This window comes from Ictidomys tridecemlineatus, chromosome 13 (assembly GCF_052094955.1).
Source record: "Ictidomys tridecemlineatus isolate mIctTri1 chromosome 13, mIctTri1.hap1, whole genome shotgun sequence".
Lineage (NCBI taxonomy): Eukaryota > Metazoa > Chordata > Mammalia > Rodentia > Sciuridae > Ictidomys > Ictidomys tridecemlineatus.
Window position 1 is genome coordinate 93,184,865 of NC_135489.1, and position 19,574 is coordinate 93,204,438.

The window sequence follows — 19,574 nt, forward strand, 5'->3', positions numbered from 1 at the left end:
AAAGGGAAAGGACATTTCCCTCTCTCCTTTTCCTTAAAGTATTGTATTGAGATATTTTTCCCTTGCAAATCTTTCCTCTGTCCCTTTTTGATAGGTGTATGTTTTATGCTTTTGTTTTTTTTAAACTTCTTTCTATTTTGTGCTCTGGGTTTATCTGAGGCCAAGTCTCCTCCTCCTCTCCTCCCTCTTCTTTTGCTTGCTTGTTATTTTGGTATGATTTCCAAACTAGAGAAAAGTTGTAACAACACCACCACAAGGATCTCCTGCATATGACGTTTACCCAGTTCAATCTGTTGTTTACATTTTGACCTACTTTTTTCAAATCATTTTTTATGTCTCTACATATTTTTTTGAGTCACTTGAGAATTCGTTGCAGCTATGATAGCCCCCGACTATAACAGTAATAATATAATATGCCTTTTTCTGACAGTTTTCTAAGGAGATGTCCTTTTTCCTAGGCATTTATGCCTTTATTGGTCCTTGTATTTATGTCAGGTTTATATCACTATGAACTCATAGTTCCTTATCTTATCCCATGAATCACATTCTATTACTCTCACTATCATTATTTATAGTCCCAAATTTGGCCATTGGGAGCCTTTTATTCTGGCTCTTAGGTCCTTTTAATAGATCACTGTCCTTTTTGAGGATATTTTCATGCTTTCTGGTAAACAAGATGTCTGGGCTTCTCTTGAAACTTGCCTGCCCAAGGCTTTGAATTTTCCCCAGGAACCCTTGGTTCACTTTAGAGAACTGCACTTATAAACAAAGGTCTAGCATTAATCATCCTCATTCTACCGGATTGCTGTACATTTTAGACTTTCTCAGGAAAACAAAATTAGGAAATACGAGTATGTATGTGTATGCATATAACATACACATTTACCTCTATTTTTCTCCTTAATCTATCACTTACCTGTCTAAGTATATCTCTACCTACCTACCTACCTACCATCATCTTTCTAGAAGATCATAGTTGTTCTGATATCTCCACTTCCAGTTCAATACCACAGCTATAATTTACTATTTACTGTTTTTATATTTGCGACTTCTTTTGTCAATGGTGAGGATTCTGGGGTGCACTGTCATCAATATATTTATTTTGTCATTGCAGAAACTTAGGATACCCAGCAAGTAATATGAGAATTTCTTTCCATGCCACTGTGAGAAACAAACCTACTAACTGTTATCCAATATTTTTTAAAAAATATTTATTTTTTAGTTGTAGGTGGATTCAATATCTTTAATTACTTTATTTATTTTTATGTGGTGCTGAGGATGGAACCCAGGGCCTCGCCCGTGCTAGGCGAGTGCTCTACCACTGAGCCTCAACCACAGCCCCTTTTGTTCAATATTTTTTACAGCTGTTTTTAAGGTACAATTCACATACAATGAAATGTTAAAACTTAAATACTCACTTGTGTCTTTGTTCCCTTTCCAACCCAACCTTCCTCCATAAGTATGTTCATCTATGTAGGAATTCATCAAGTTTGGTCACTGAGTACTTTCTCTTCTGTAGACACCAAGAATAAAGTCTGTAAATTCATCCCTTTTGGTGTACAATGGTTTACTACTATTTTATTGCTGAGTAGTGTTTTATTCTACCACAGTTTGTCTCCTGTTAAACATTTAAGTTGTCTGCAGTTTTTGTTATTATGAAGAAAGCTGCTGAATTTTTGTACAAGTCTTAACTTCTTGAGTAAATACTTGAGTGGAACTAGTGGGTCACAGTGCAAGGGTATGATGAGTTTCAAAGGAAACTGACAGAATCTTTCCAAAGGGATTATATCAGCAAAGTCTGAGAGTTCTGGTTGTTCCAGGTTCTTATTAACGTTTGGTGATGTCAGGCATTTTTATTTTAATTGTTCTAGTAAGAATATAATGGAGAGGCCTGCCTGGTACCCACTGTGCCCCCCATGCCTGTGCAAAGAGAGGCACCACACACTGGGGGTCCTTATTTATCAAAGTGAGGCTCCACAGCCCACCATCAGGATACATATAGGCTTGAGGATGCTGCTGTCAAGAAACTGGGATATTGTGACTTCTATCAAGGGACAATAATGAGGACCTGGTAAGATGTCACCAAGGTCCCTGTGTCCTGGCTACACCAGAGGTATCTCTACTAGGGGTGCTAACAGTTATCCTGTTGCGGAGGTAACAGGAAATCTTACATGGGGTTGCCTCTCTCTTGTTTCTCCTACTAACAGCCAACTTCTTATGATTACACTCTCACTAGTCATATAATCTAATACCTCCATATTCTCACATCCTATCTCATAAACATCTCAGCCAAACCCCCAGGCCCTCTTCTACCATCAGAAACTGTAAACCGTTATGCAAACCTATTGACTATATGGTAGAAGATAACCAAACTCATCATTTCTGATCATAGTGACAAAACTGTAAATGTAAAAATAGAAGCTAACCGATCTGTGGCTGCTCACTTGGAAGACAGGACTTCAGACAATGAAGACAAAATATATAATTATATATAAATATATATATATATATATATATATATATATATATAAATATATATATATATATATATATATATATAAATATATAAAAATATATAATTAAACAGAAGGGGGCAGATGCTAGGAGCCACTGCAAAGTATTACATTCATATGGAAATTGGGCTCCTACTGTTCATTTAGGCCCATTTGGGGACTCAAGTTACAAGACTCCTGGAGAGTTCCCATTGGTTGGGGAAGGATGGTAGGAGGGTGTTCCGGGGGAAGTGGAGCCCCCCGTGTCCGGTAGGGACACACGGGTGTGGGTGTGTGTGGACCGGCTTGTTAGGGGGACGCACACGGCCTCTCAAAAAATAAAACTTTGTTTCAGTTCCATCTGGCTTGTGTTTTTGTGCTCAGCCGGATTGCAGCATCGCAAGCCGGCGTGCACTGACAGCGACCCGCGAAAGCGCTCAGCAGGAAGGCAGCAGGTGAAAACAGCAGCGGGCAGAAGCGGAGCCAAGGCTCACGCGGCCCCCGCCGTCCAGCCTGCAGCATTTTGGTGGCCCTTGTACGGGGAACGCCCAAAATTTATAGGTGAGTGATATCGCTCGCCCCTAAGGAAAGGCGACAGAATGGGTATTTTTGTTTTGATTTATTCTGCTTTTATTTCAGGCTCTCTAGCCTTACAATTTTTTCAGGCGAATTGGGAAAAATGGTTGGCTCAAGGTTTTAAGTTATTCGGCCCTGAGAAAGAAAAAATTGATATAATCATTTTTCTCCTCTCCGTTTCTGTTTCATTCTGTTTTGGCTTTCTTCTATCCTACCTTATTGGGTTACGTTACCTTTATAGTAGATTAGAATCTAGTAAAAAACAAACCGAAAGACTGTTAAGTAAATTGTTAGAGGTCCAGGCTATGGCAGAAAACTTATTAGGTCAAGCAAAACAAAAGGTCCCTCAAGCTAGTCAGACAGAAGAAAAATTGAAGAAGGCAAGCTTAGGGAAAAAACGACCCTCAGATAGGGAGGCTAGTACTAACTCCGTTCCATCACCAGAGGGCGTAATTCAACCAACAGCTTCACCTGTAGCTGAGCAGCCCTCAGTTTCCATAGGTGATGAACAGAATCCTGAGGCAGGACCCCAAAAGTTAGCATGCCCTGTAGTTGAGCGGGGAGAAGAAAGGGAACGAGTTTACCGTGCCTTAGATTTCAAAATAGTAAAGCAATTAAAGGAAGCTGTACAAACCTACGGACCTGCCGCTCCCTTTACTGTCAGAATGGTCGAATCTATTACCAGCTGGGACTTAACACCAGAAGATTGGGCTAGCGTGTGTCACTCTGTGCTAAATGGAGGACAATATTTATTATGGAAAATTGCCAATGAGGAATTTTGCAGGGAGACAGCTAGGCGAAATGCAGCAGCAGGTTATCCTGAAAGAGATTCTCAAATGCTATTGGGGAAAGGACCTTATGAGGGTCAGAGGCAACAGATTAGATATGATCCTGGCGTATACGCTCAGATCACTATGAATGCAATTAAGGCATGGAAAACTTTGAAGGGACAAGGGGATTTACAAGGTCAACTATCTAAGATAACACAAGGAGTTAATGAGCCCTACGCTGACTTTGTAGCTAGACTTATTGAAACAGCCTCTAAGACATTTGAAAATACAGAACAGGCAATGCCATTTATAAAACAACTGGCTTATGACCAAGCAAATCGTTGCTGCAAAGAGGTCATTAGACCGTGGAAACATGGAGATTTAAACACATATATTAAATTATGTAGCGACATTGATGAACAAGGACAAGTCATGGCAGCTGAAGTAAAACAGGCTTTAGATACCAAACCAAAAACATGCTATAATTGCAATCAGAAAGGACATTTTAAAAGAAATTGCCCCATAGGAGGAGGGTTTAACAAAGCTAGGTATCAAAGGAGTAGAATCCCGGGTATTTGCCCACGATGCCATAGAGGGAGACATTGGGCTAATGAATGCCGTTCTCAAACCACCATAGAGGGTATTCCGTTATCAAAAAATGGACAAAGACCAAGTGTCTACCCACAATATCGTGGAGAAAGGTATCAGGCCCCGTTGTCAAAAAACGAATTGGAGGGCCCAATGCCCCGGGGCCCAAAGCCACAAATATACGGGGCAATGGAGGAACCCAGCAGCACCATCAAGGTAGTGCCCAGGACGCACTATCCATCAGATCCCTCATCAGACAAACTAGAGGGAGCGCAGGGTTGGACATCTGTGCCTCTGCCAGAGCAGTATTAACTCCAGAGATGGGAGTTCAAATCATTCCCACAGGAATAAAAGGACCTCTTCCCCAAGGAACAGTAGGCTTATTATTAGGACGCAGTTCTTCTACACTAAAAGGACTTATGATAAGTCCTGGGGTAATTGATCCCGATTATGAGGGTGAAATAAAAATTATAGCCAGTTCTCCAAGAGGTATATCCGTAATTTCATCAGGAGATAGAATAGCACAGTTATTAATAATACCCAGCCTACATGATGAATTTTCCAGTTGTAATGTAGAAAGAGGTTCCAAGGGATTAGGCTCCACAGGTGTAGATTGGGCTATGCTTTCTTTAAATTTAGATTCTCGCCCAATGCTAAAATTAAATATTCAAGGACATGATTTTAATGGGCTGCTGGACACAGGTGCTGACCTCAGCATCATATCTCGTCAGGAATGGCCAAAGCACTGGCCATTGCAACAAGCCACTCAAACGCTTCGAGGCCTAGGAGTGGCAACTAACCCCCATAGAAGTGCTATGGTATTAGATTGGAGGGATCCTGAAGGATGTGAAGGAACTATACAGCCTTATGTATTGGACCATCTTCCCATAAATTTATGGGGACGGGATGTCCTAGATCAATTAGGATTGACATTAACAAATAACGTCAATTCTAACGCGCCCACTAGTAGGGCTAAACAAGGCTTTAGAAAAGAAAAAGGATTAAGGAAACAAGATCAAGATATGATAGCACCAATTCAAATAGATCAAGAAATAAATAAACATGGATTGGGTTTTCAAAAAGGGCCACTGAGACAATCAAAATTACATGGAAATCAGAAAGACCAGTGTGGGTTCCTCAGTGGCCCCTGACTAAAGAAAAGATACAAGTAGCCCACGATCTGGTCAAACAACAATTAGCGGAAGGACATTTACAACCTTCCGTATCTCCCCATAATACTCCCATTTTTGTCATTAAAAAGAAATCTGGTAAATGGAGATTATTACAAGATTTAAGAGCCATTAATAATGAGATGGTTATTATGGGACCTGCTCAATCAGGGATTCCCCAATTGTCTGCTTTACCAAAAACCTGGCATGTGTTAACTATAGATATTAAGGATTGTTTCTTTTCAATTCCAATTCATCCCGAGGATAGTCCACATTTTGCATTTACTATCCCTGCACTAAATCATGAAGGTCCTGATCAGAGATATGAGTGGAAAGTTTTACCCCAGGGGATGGCGAACAGCCCGACTATGTGTCAAATTTATGTTAATAAAGCAATCCAGCCACTTAGAAATCAAAATCCTGAACTACAAATATTTCACTATATGGATGATGTGTTATTAGCACATAAAGATAAGAACACATTGCTAGAATGTTATGCCACACTTACAAACTTACTAAAAAATTATAATCTAGACATAGCAATAGATAAAGTACAATTAAATTTTCCAATTAATTATTTAGGAGTTTTATTATCCTCAACCATGGTCCGTCCACCAAAAATTCAAATACGAGTAGATCAACTCAAATCACTTAATGACTTTCAAAAATTATTGGGAGACATAAACTGGATAAGGCCTTACCTAGGCATACCAACAGGAGAATTAGGACCCTTATTTGATATCCTAAAAGGTCCATCAGATCCAAATTCACCCCGCATGTTAACGCCTGAAGCAAGAAAGGCATTAAAAATCATTGAAACATATATGGAAAATATGCATTTGGATAGAATTGATATAAGTTTGCCTTTATTATTTATTGTACTACCAACAAAAAATATTCCTACAGGAGTATTTTGGCAAGAAGGTCCATTATTGTGGATACATTTATCGTATTCCCCTAATACTATTCTTACTAGATATCCTGAGGCTGTAGGACAATTAATACTCAAAGGGATAAAAGCAGCGAAGGGAGTGTTTGGGATTTCTCCCAATAAAATTATTACTCCATATACTATGGATCAAATTGATGAGTTAGCTAATGAGTTAAATACTTGGGCAATAATCATGTGTAAATCTAGTGTCTCATTTGATAATCACTTGCCATCTAATCCCTTGTTGTCCTTTTGGTCTAAGCATCCTGTAGTTTTTCCTAAAATGACAAAAAAAAACCCTATCATGAATGCTCCAAATATATTCACTGATGGGTCAAACAATGGTACAGCAGCGGTAGTTACCCCTGATCAAACTTTTACATTTTTAGTACCCAAACAATCAGCTCAAAAGGTAGAGCTCAATGCAGTATTACAAGCTTTTATGATGTTCAAAGATTCTGTATTTAATTTATTCTCTGATAGCCAGTATGTAGTTAATGCTATAGCATCCCTTGAAGATGCTGGTAGGATTTCTCCTTCCTCTACTGTTTTCTCTTTGTTTTCTGCTATACAAACTCTAATCGGGGACAGAAAAGATCCATTCTTTATTGGACATATCAGGGCACATACAGGGTTGCCTGGAGCCCTTAGTTTGGGTAATGAACTAGCAGATAAATCTACACATGACATACATATTTTCTCCACAATAGAAGAAGCTATAAATTTTCATAAAAGGTTCCATGTCAATGCTAATACCTTACAAAAACGTTTTAAAATAACTAAGGAACAAGCCAGACATATAATAAAACAATGTCAAAATTGTGTGACATTTTTACCACAAGTTAATCTTGGAGTCAATCCTAGAGGACTGATACCTAACCATATTTGGCAGATGGACGTTACACACTTGCCAGAATTTGGAAAATTAAAATATTTACATGTTACAGTTGATACTTCTTCTGGATTTTTAATGGGCTCCCTTCATGCCGGAGAAAAAACTAAAGATGTTATAGCTCATTGCTTACAAAATTTTGCCACTGTGGGTGTTCCTAAACAGTTAAAAACTGATAACGCTCCTGGTTATACGTCTAACTCTTTTAAACAATTTTGCTCATCATTTGGCATTACTCATATAACAGGAATCCCATACAATCCACAGGGTCAAGGCATAGTTGAAAGAGCTCATCAAACTATTAAAATGTACTTATTAAAACAAAAGGAAGGAATTGGAAAAGGGTATATATCCCCCAAAGATAAACTTAAAATAACCCTTTTTACTCTAAACTTTCTAAATTTGGATTCATCAGGACTTAGTGCTGCGGAAAGACATATGTATCCGAAAAATGTACATAAGCCTAAGGTACTTTGGAAAGATATTCTAACAGGACAATGGAAAGGTCCGGACCCAGTAATAGTCTGGAGTCGGGGCTCCGTCTGTGTTTTTCCACAGGAGGAACAGCAACCAATTTGGATTCCAGAGAGATTAACTAAAACAATTTCTACAGAAAAAGAAGATGATTTGACTCAAATCCATAACAGCTGATATCCAGAGCTCCAGCTTGGCTATTCTTACATCTACAACAGTGATTTACCACGGTGCCTTTTTCAATATCTATTTTATTATTACATTTTTCCCACATCATAAGGTTCTATTTTATTTATTTATTTATTTTCTCTTTCTTTTTGAGCTCATACAAACCTAGGTTAATGTTTTTCTGATCAGTTTTATTTTTTGACTGTGTTTTATTTTTTTTTAACTGTAAAGTTTTTAAACATTGCAATGGAGATTTCACCTAGGTATAGCTACAAGGCCTTTATTTACTATTGTCTTATATGTTCTATGTTATGTATGCACTGTTTTGTGTTGTATGTCTGTATGTGTGTATGTCCATATTTCATTTATAAGGAGCGCTCATGTATAAATAGATATAAATGGATCCAAAAAAAAAAAAAAAAAAAAAAAAAAAAAAATCACGTGACTTATATGGTTTAATTTAAATTAGGTAAACAGCTGTTATAAATTTTGCTTTTAAAGGTGGTTAACAGATCTGTTTGTTTACTTTCACCTTTCCTTTTCATTATATTTAACAATTCTGTTCAAGATAATGTCTCTTTAGCACCATGGCCAGAATTCCCATCTCCATCCCAATGCCGGCGAAGACTAAGATAAAACCAAACTACAACTTCTATGATAGCTATCACAGTAAACTATATAAACTGATACATCAATCAATATAACTCAATAAGTATCCTCAATCAAGGACTTAATTTACTTTGGGAGAAAATGGACATATTGACAGACTCCTCCACTTTGAACTGCTCAATCAAGGACTTAATTTACTTTGGGAGGAAATGGACATATTGATAGACTCCTCCACTTTGAACTGCTTACACAACTTGCCTGGACTATGTATCACCTGTATGCATTGTGCTCTATTTGTTGATACAGTGAATTATGGTAGTGCTGAAATATCTTAGCTGCTGTGTCACCAGTGTTACTGTTCTTCCTAAGGAGCCGTCAATTGGCTTGGTGTCGTGGCATTTCTGTATCTTCCTCCCTTCTACTAGTGATGGTCTAAAACTTGGGGGCCAACAGAGGTGAGGCAAGAACCTCACCCCCCCACTGGCACCAAGGTTAAATTTGGGGGCCAACAGAGGTGAGGCAAGAACCTCACCCCCCCACTGGTGCTTAGGCCTATCCACAAGCATGGCTATGCTAGACCGGTAGTCAGTGACGGGTTGATCTGATTACAGTGGATTCAACCTAAGACAGGAAACTGACGTGTAAAAGTCAGTTCTCCCATGACGGGTAAGAACCACATGTTAAATTGGACAACCTACCAGGCACGGTCCCTAGCCACATTGCCATTGCTTAATTAAACAGAAGGGGGCAGATGCTAGGAGCCACTGCAAAGTATTACATTCATATGGAAATTGGGCTCCTACTGTTCATTTAGGCCCATTTGGGGACTCAAGTTACAAGACTCCTGGAGAGTTCCCATTGGTTGGGGAAGGATGGTAGGAGGGTGTTCCGGGGGAAGTGGAGCCCCCCGTGTCCGGTAGGGACACACGGGTGTGGGTGTGTGTGGACCGGCTTGTTAGGGGGACGCACACGGCCTCTCAAAAAATAAAACTTTGTTTCAGTTCCATCTGGCTTGTGTTTTTGTGCTCAGCCGGATTGCAGCATCGCAAGCCGGCGTGCACTGACAGCGACCCGCGAAAGCGCTCAGCAGGAAGGCAGCAGGTGAAAACAGCAGCGGGCAGAAGCGGAGCCAAGGCTCACGCGGCCCCCGCCGTCCAGCCTGCAGCACAATCTTGAAAATAAAGTTGACCTCATAGTGAAGATGGTGAGAAACCATGAACAGAACATCCAAGAATTATGGTATACCATCAAAAGACCAAATTTAAGATTTATTGGGGTAGAGGAAGGTTCAGAGATTCAAACCAAAGGAACGCACAATCTCTTCAATGAAATAATATCAGAAAACTTCCCAAGCATGAAATATGAATTGGAAAATCAAATACAAGAGACCTATAGGACACCAAATGTACCAAATTAAAATAAATCTACACCAAGACACATTATAACGAAAATGCCTAGAATAAGGATAAAATTTTAAAGGCCACAAGAGAGAAAAATCAGATTACATATAAGGGAAGACCAATTCGAATCTCAGCAGATTTTTCAACCCAGACCTTTAAAGCCAGGAGATCCTGGAAAAACATATACTAAGCTCTGAAAGAAAAGGGATGCCAACCAAGCATCTTATATCCAGCAAAATTAAGCTTCATATTTGATGATGAAATAAAAACCTTCCATGATAAAGAAAAGCTAAGAGAATTTACAGCAAGAAAGCCTGCACTGCAGAACATCCTTAGCAAATCATTTCATGAGGAGGAAATGAAAAACAACAGTGAAAATCTACAAAGGGAAGAACTATAATAAAGGAAAAGCTAACCAAAGGAGAAACTAAGTCAAGTTAAATACCAAAAATAAATAAAAATGACTGGAAATACAAATCATATCTCAATAATAAACCCAAATGTTAATGGTTTAAACTCACCAATCAAAAGTCATAGACTGGCAGATTGGATTAAAAAAAAAGACCCAACAATATGCTGCCTTCAAGAGACTCATCTCACAGGAAAAGACGTCCACAGTCTGAAAGTGAAAGGTTGGGATAAAATATACCATTCACATGGTCTGCATAAACAAGCAGGTTTCCATCCTCATATCCAATAAAGTAGACTTCAAACCAAAGTTAATCAAAAGGGATAAAGATGTACATTTTATACTGCTTAAGGGAACCTTACATCAATAAGTCATAGCAATTATAAATATATATTCCCCAAACAATGGAGCATCTATGTTTATCAATCAAACTCTTCTCAAGTTCAAGAGTCAAAGAGACCACAATACAATAAATAATATTGGGTGACTTTAACATCTCTTTCACCACTGGATAGATCTTACAAACAAAAAAACTATAGAACTCAATAATATAATCAATAACTTAGACTTAACTGACATATATAGCTATATTATAAATGTTGAATACATTTTCTTTTCAGCAGCACAGAATCCTTCTCTAAAATAGACCATATATTATGCCACAAAGCAACTCTTAGCAAATGTAAAAAAGCAGAGAACTAACTTGCATTCTATCAGACCACTATGGAATGAAATTAGAAATCAATGATAAAATAAAAAATAAAAGGTACTCCAACACTTGGAGACTAAATAATACGCTATTGAATGAACAATGGATTGCAAAGACATCAAGGAGGAGATTAAAAAATTCTTAGAGGTAAATGAGAACACTGATACAACATATTGAAATCTCTGGGACACTATGAAGGCAGTTCTAAGAGGAAAGTTCATTGCAAGGAGTTCATTCCTTCAAAGAAGAAAAAGTCAACAAACAAATGACCTCAAAGCCCTAGAAAAAGAAGTACAAATCAACCCTAAAAACAGTAGAAGTCAGGAAATAATTAAAATAAGGGCTGAAATTAATGAAACAAAATAAATAATTGAAAAGTTGACAAAACAAAAGTTGGTTCTTTGAAAAAATAAAATTGATAAACCATTATCCATGTAATGAAGAGAAGGAGAGAGAAAACTCAAATTACTAACATCCGTGATGACAAAGGAAATATCATGATGAACACTACAGAAATACAGAAGATAATTAGAAATAATTTTGAAAACTTGTAGTCTAATAAAATAGAAATATCAAAGGCATTGACCAATTTCTAGAGGCATATGATATGCCCAAGCTAAATGAGGATGACATATGCAATGTAAACAGGTCAATTTCCAGCAAGGAAATAGAGGGCACCATCAGAAGCCTACCAACCAAGAAAAGCCCAGGACCAGATGGATAACGGCTGAGTTCTACAAGACCTTTAAAGAATAACTAATACCAATACTCTTCAAATTATTTCATGAAATAGAAAAAGAGGGAGCACTTCCAAGAGGCCAGTTTCACCCAGGTCCCAAAACTAGACAAAGACACATCAAAAAAAGAAAACTTCAGACCCATATCTCTAATGAATATAGATGCAACAATTCTCAATAAAATTCTGGCAAATCAAATTCAAAAACATGTCAAGAAGATAGTGCACCATGATCAAGTAGTGTTCATCCCAGGGATGCAAGGTTGGTTCAACATATGGAAATCAATAAATGTAATTTATCACATCAATAGACTCAATTATAAAAATCATATGATCATCTTAATAGATGCAGAGAAAGCATTTGACAAAATACAGCACCTCTTTATGTTCAAAACACTAGAGAAACTTGGGATATTAGGAACATATCTCAAGATTTAAAAGCTATCTATGCTAAGAACATGGCCTTAGGAAAGATGGAGGAATGAGTTAGACACCATGACCCTAAGTACATGTATGAAGACACAAATGGTGGGAAAATACTTTGTGTACAACCAGTGACTTGAAAAAACTGTGCTTTATGTGTGTAATATGAAATGAACTGCATTCTGCCATCATATATAGTGAATTAGAATGTAATTTAAGAATATAATGGAATCTCATTGTGAATATCGTTTAAATGTCTAAGATAGTGATGTTCAACGCTTTTTATTTTTATGTTGATTTGTAAGAATTCTTCATAAATTTTGGGCATAATTCTTTGTGAAATGTAGGTTTTACAGATATTTTCTCCACCAAGATTCCAAGACTCAAGAACTCATCCCAATTCAATAATTCATTCCCCTTTAAAATTAGCTAAAAACCAAACACCAAAGGGAAAGGAAATTAGAGATGTCTAGGAAAACAAAACCTAGTAAATCTTTTATTTTCTTTATTTTTTATTTTTGTTTATTGGTTTTATTTTTAAATACATGACAGTGGAATGCATCACAATTCTTATTACACATATAGAAAAATTTTTCATATCTCTGTATATAAAGTATGTTCACACGTATTCATGTCTTCATACATGTACTTTGGATAATGATGTCTATCACATTCCTCCATCATTGCTAACCCCCTGCCCCCTTCTTTTTCTTCCCACCCCTCTGCCCTATCTAGAGTTTGTCAATTCCTCCCATGCTCCCTCTCCCCACCCAACTATGAGTCAGTCACTTTGTATCAGAGAAAACATTCCATTTTTTTTTTTTTTGGAATTGGCTAACTTCATTTAGCATTATCTTCTCTACCACCATCCATTTACCTACAAATGCCATGACTTTATTCTCTTTTATTGATGAGTAATATTCCATTGTGTATATATGCCACATTTTTTAATCCATTCATCTAACTGAAGGGCATCTAAGATTGATTCTACAGTTTAGCTATTGTGAATTGTGTACTCCTATAAACATTGATGTGGCTGTGTCCCTGTAGTATGCTGTTTTTAAGTCCTTTGGGTATAGTCTGAGGAGAGGGATAGCTGGGTCAAATGGTGGTTCCATTGCAAGTTTTCCAAGGAATCTCCATACTGCTCTCCATATTGGCTGCACCAATTTGCAGTCCCACCAGCAGTGTATGAGTGTACTTTTCCCCCACATCCTCACCAACACTTATTGTTGTTTGTCTTCATAATACCTGCCATTCTGACTGGAGTGAGATGAAATCTTAGAGTAGTTTTGATTTTCATTTCTCTGATTGCTAGAGATGATGAGCATTTTTTCATATATTTGTTGATTGATTGTACGTCATTTTCTGAGAAGTGTCTCTTTGGGTCCTTGGCCCATTTATTGATTGGGTTATTTGTTTTTTTGGTATTTAGCTTTTTCAGTTCTTTATATACCCTGGAGATTAGTGCTCTCTCTGATGTGTGAGGGGTAAAGATTTGCTCCCAAGTTATAGGCTCTCTATTCACCTCACAGATTGTTGCTTTTGCTGAGAAGAAACTTTTTAGTTTGAATCCATCCCATTTATTGATTCTCTATTTTAATTCTTGTGCCACAGGGGTCTTATTAAGGAAGTTGGGGCCTAATACCACATGATAGAAATTAGGGCCTACTTTTTCTTCTATTTGATGCAGAGTCTCTGGTTTTATTCTGGTTTTATTTTTTTTATTTTTTAGTCCTTAATCCATTTTGAGTTGTTTTGTGCATGGTAAGAGATAGGGATTTAATTTCATTTTGTTGCATATGGATTTCCAGTTTTCCCAGCATCATTTGTGGAAGAGGCTATCTTTTCTCCAATGTACATTGTTGGCACCTTTGTCTAATATAAGATAATTGTAACTTTGTGGGTTAGTCTCTGTGTCTTCTATTCTGTACCATTAGTCTACAAGTCTATTTTGGTGCCAATATCATGTTGTTTTTGTTACTATTGCTCTGTAGTATAGTTTAAGGTCTGGCATAGTGATGCCACCTGCTTCATTCTTCCTGCTTAGGATTGCTTTAGCTATTCTGAGTCTCCTATTTTTCCAGATGAATTTCATGATGGCTTTTTCTATTTCTATGAGGAATGCCATTGAGATTTTGATCAGAATTGCATTAAATCTATGTAGTGATTTTGGTAGTATGGTCATTTTGATAATATTAATTCTTCCTATCCATGAGCAAGGTAGATCTTTCCATCTTCTAAGATCTTCTTTGATTTCTCTCTTTAGGGTTTTGTGGTTTTCATCATATAGATCTTTCATCTCTTGTTAAGTTGATTCCCAAGTATTTTATTATATTTTTGAAGCTATTGTAAATGGGATAGTTTTCCTCATTTCTCTGTCACTGACATACAGAAATGCCTTTGATTTGTGGGTGTTTTGATTTTAAATCTGCTACTTTGCTGAATTTGTTTACTAGTTCTAGAAGTCTTCTAGGTATGGAATCATATCATCAGCAAATAGTGCTAATTTAAGTTTTTTCCCCCCTATATATATCCCTTTAATTCCTTTCATCTGTCTAATTGCTCTGGCCAGTGTATCAAGGACTATGTTAAATAGAATTGGTGAGAGAGGGCATCCCAAAATTGTTCCAATTTTTAGAGGGAACGCTTTCCGTTTTCCTCCATTTAGAATGATGTTGGCCTGGGGCTTGGCGAAGACAGCCTTTACAATGTTGAGATATGTTCCTATTCCTAGTAAGTCTTTTTGAAGGAATGCACACTGTGTGATGGTTTGGCTATGAGGTCCCCCCCCAGATCTTTCATGTTAATTCATATGCAGAAGAGATGATATGATTCCATTAGGAGAGCTGGAACCTCATCAGTCCACACTAATTAGAATGGACTAACTGGGAGGTGACTAGGCAGGTGGGGTGTGGCTGGAGGAGGCGGGGCCCTGGGGCGTGCCCTGGAAGGGTGCATCTTCCCTGGGGTCCCCACCCTCTCTGTCTCTGCTTCCTGGAGGCCATGATCGGAGCAGCTTTCCACTGCCTTACGGGTCCGCCATGATGTTCTTCTCCACCCCAGGCTCAGAGCAATGGCTGGCTGACCTTGAACTGGACTGCTGAAACCATGAGCCAGATTAAAGTTTCTCTTCTCTGAGTTGTTCCTGTCGAGTATTTTGGTCACAGTGACAACTGACTAATACGCACTGTGTTCTCTCTAGTGCAAGGACAGAAATCACAGATTAGTGGAGAATAAAAAGAAGTGAGGAAAACAGCTAAGTCTCCCCAGGAGTCTCCATTTTTACATAAGTTTAAATATTTTATTTGTAGTTTGCTTAATCAAACTTAGATTTGAATGGATATTTAAAATGTTTGATTTTATAAATACAAATAATTTCCTGATCAATTTTGTCAGAGACAAAAGGAACACTTTAAAATTTGCCTCTTACTTTTGGCTTTATCAAAATAATGAGAAAAAAATGTTAATGCTTGTCTTTTAAATTGTATGTGAAAGTAACATTTTAAGTTGATTTTTTGTATGTTTATATGTTTGTAGTTTGTGAGGAATATGTTTGAGGAATATGTTGGCATGTGTGTGCTATTTACTCTTTGAATATAGATATTATCCAATAACAAAACAACAACAAAAACAGAACATTATTTTCTAATGCAATCAGTCTGTAGAAATGAGAAGTTCATTTTCAAAGATGAAGGAATTCTGGAAGCACCTCCATCTCTCTACAGCTCAAGGCTTTTAATAATTTAGTGGAGAAATACCACGAGGATGACCTACTTGAATTGGACTTTGTCATTAAACGCCAAAGGAAAAATAAATTGCATTGCATGAAACGTAAATGGAAATGTCATACAAAACATACCAAATTGGATAATTTCTTTCTCCAGAAGTTTCTAAAGGGAACTGGAGACCATATTGGAAAGAGCTGGGAATTCAATACTGGGACTTAATGGCTCTGCTCTGGTCCTAGTTGGCTGAATGGCATTAACAAGCTGCTTCAGATTTTTGGAATTTCATTTTCTCTGATTTGAAACGAGAGCCTTGGAGAGGAAGGGATCCAAGGTGCATGACCTACAGGAGCTTGGAGGCTCAAGTAGCCCTCGAGCCCTGAAGAGGACAGAAGAGCGAAGCCAACAGTGTACAAATCCACATGCAGTCACCTCCTCAGGTCACAGCGGGAGCTGGAATATGCCGTGAGATCACGCAAGCGTTTTGTCCTTACTATGGTGCTCATTGAAACTGTAATATTTTGGACCCACCGAAGCCTCCTTTTGCCATTAGTTAATTAATCAAAAGATCTGAATTTTTAGTGCCTATAAAAATACTCTTTTATCAAATTTGTGAGCCAAGGTTAGAGGAGCAATAGAAAGTAGGTTCTTGATCAAAAATGTGATAGCAGGTTGTTGATCTTCCAGAAAGGGCAGCTTAATTCAGAAGTGCCATAGGCCTATTGTTACCAAGAATTGATTTATACTCTCAAGGATGTGCAATGTGTCATTTCAGGATTTAGCTGGAAACCCCAAATCATGAGACCATGGAAGAGACAGATAAGGTTTTTTTCTGAGAGGAGTGTCTCTATGAGCCAGGTCACTATGCCACCTTCTTCCAGCATCAACTCTTATCAGTGACCGTGGTGATGATAATGATGACGATAATAAATAATGGGATGAACAGGGGGTGAGGGAGGAGGAAAGGTTTTATGAGACTGTTTTGGGGAAAAAAACACCCAGGAGAACGTTCTCTATCTTAGTAGTTCTCAAAGTGTGCTCCCTGGACCAGCAGCGTCAGCCTCACGAGGGCTGCTTGTGAGAAATGCAAATTCCTGGATCCATCCCACGTGGAATGGATGGAACTTACTGAAGAACTCCAGGGGTAGGACTTGGCAATCTGCCTAGCAGATTCCAAATGATCTTGATTGTTCTCATTGACATTTGTCGTTTTGGTGCTAGGTGTGGAACCCAGGGCCTTGCTCACACATGCTAGCTGACTGCACTACCACTGAGTTGATCCTCAAGCCCTCTCGGTGAAATTCTGTGCCCCTCCTAGCCTCCGTTCCTTTAAATGCCTGTGCAATATTCTATTGAGTAGATACACCATATTTATTTTACCCAGGTGTTTGCACTTTTTGGCTATTACAAATAGTGGGACAACGAGTGTCCAGCTGTATTTTGCTTGGTGAAATTATTCATTTATGATTGATTTCCTTTTTTTATTATTGAATTGTACTTTATAAGCACTGAAATGCACAGATCTTATTATACAATCTAATGAATTTGGTAACATACCAGTGCTGCCTGCTCCCCTGTCAATCCATTGCTGCGGAAAGTCAATAAGAGCCAGAAACAGAAAATCACCACGATCTTTGCATACATACGGCTTCTCTGATACCTGCTCAAGCTGTCAATGTAAGTATGAGAGGGTCCATTTCTCACCTCCACACAAGCTCCGATTATGATTAAGTACTTAATTTATATTAGTTTCCTGCCTGAAATAAAGAGCATCTCTTTGATATCTTGAGTTACGTTTGTTGGTATAATCGGCTGTTCCCCACTCCCCCCATGTTTGTTAACTTTTTGCATTTTCCCTTTCAACGACTGGGCCAGGAGGGGTGCTGAGCTTAAATACAGGATCAACTTTTCACTGTCCCCACCCATCATTTCCTCTAAGAATGACTTCCGTGCTCTTCCTTCACAGACCCACTCTGGAGGACCAAGTGACCCCATTGCACTCCCTCTGCCCCTTTTCACTGTCCTTTCTGGATAAATGCAAAAGCACTTCCTATGTTCACTCCTTCCCCTCTCTGTCCCCAAGGACACTCCAGAGACTGTGTCTTCCATCGCTCTCCAGAGCCCAGCAGAGTTGCTGCCACTTGTTGGCTTGCCTTGGCCTAAGTCTAACTTCCATCTGTAGCATTTGGGAGAAACAAAGTAAAGACGGATCATGCGTCATGGCTTAGCTGCGCTTCCCAAACTGCGTGGTCATGGCGAAGATCACTGAATCTAAAAAAACAAAAACCCAACAGTTCCTTTCTGGCCAGGCCTCTCTGACCTGATTTTAAAAGTGGCACCTCTATCAGTGTGTGGGAAAAAACCTCATTTTGGCTTTTAGGCAAGGTGACAGTTTATAGCTCTTCCCATCTAGCTGCATTATTTTATTTTAAAATTCAACAGATATTTGCTCATCAGTCACTAGATGTAAATGCAGGGGGGCCATCCTCCAAGGTAAGACTGGGTCCTATCCTCCAAGGTAAATCTAGCCCACGTGGCTCAAGGTAAAGAGAAGATGACATTGACTACAGTAGAGGAAAGGCTGGGGACGGAGGGGTCATGGCCAGACAGTGAAGGCCAGGGAATCCAAAGGCAGACAGATGACAGACAGATGGGCAGATAAACAGATCCCACGGAGAGGTCCCCTCAGAAAGCCGAGGTTGGTCGTCTTGAGATTGGGGGAAGCCCATTGTGAATGACCTCTCCAGGTTACCGTAGACCCTGTCTTAGCCCTTGATGGTTTGGAGCTGATTAAATGCAGATTTTAAGAAGGGAGGCAGGGAGGCTAGTCCCAGAAATGAACCCTCTCCAGGAAGGGCATATGTCACATCCGTGGCACCCCAAAACTCATCCAGATCTTTGTAGGAGTGGCTTTTACAAACCCTTGCCTCATTTGTATTTTCTTAAGGGTTCAATTTCTCCTTGGCAGCTCTGTATTTTCCAGTAGAAATATGCCACAATCAATTCACACCTTTCCTGGGGATGAGAGGCAGATTCCTATTTACCGGGTGATTTGTTTACAGTCTTACCTTGTGTTTTGGATGCTTTCGTTGCTTTCAAGTATTGATTAGCCAACAATCGATGACTCGTAAAACTGTCATTGAAGGCAACTTTTCGAATTCCGCAGACTTTGCCAGGGCACTGTCTCTCAGGGACACGATTATACAATTATTCCTACAGAATGTGCGTCCACAAACACTTGTCAAAACCCTGTGAGAGGCACTGCTGGAGGTCCAAGGAGACAAAGGGACCCATGAAGCATCCTTCTCGGTCTCGGTTCTACTCGGGGCTCTGCTGATCATCAGTCCACGCTCCATTAGTATGACCTCGACTTTCTCAAGTTCCACGTTGGTCCAAGGGGGAAACATTTCATTGAGACAGGAGGAAAAAGTTGTGAGATCTATTGCACATCAGGGTGCATTGTGTCAACAGCAATGCATTGTGTATTTCAAGAGAACTAA

At 38.8% G+C, this 19,574-nt stretch overlaps 2 long non-coding RNA genes across 2 annotated transcripts in view; both read left to right on the forward strand.

The window, feature by feature from the left end:
- The window catches only part of LOC144370007 (uncharacterized), a 138,848-nt gene that overhangs the window by 9,267 nt on the left and 110,007 nt on the right, over nt 1-19,574 (forward strand). The gene's annotated exons all lie outside the window — the stretch shown is intronic.
- LOC144370006 (uncharacterized) lies at nt 2,585-9,673 on the forward strand. The gene is made up of 2 exons (XR_013429910.1): nt 2,585-3,053; nt 7,977-9,673. It is a non-coding gene; the product is annotated as an uncharacterized LOC144370006 (long non-coding RNA).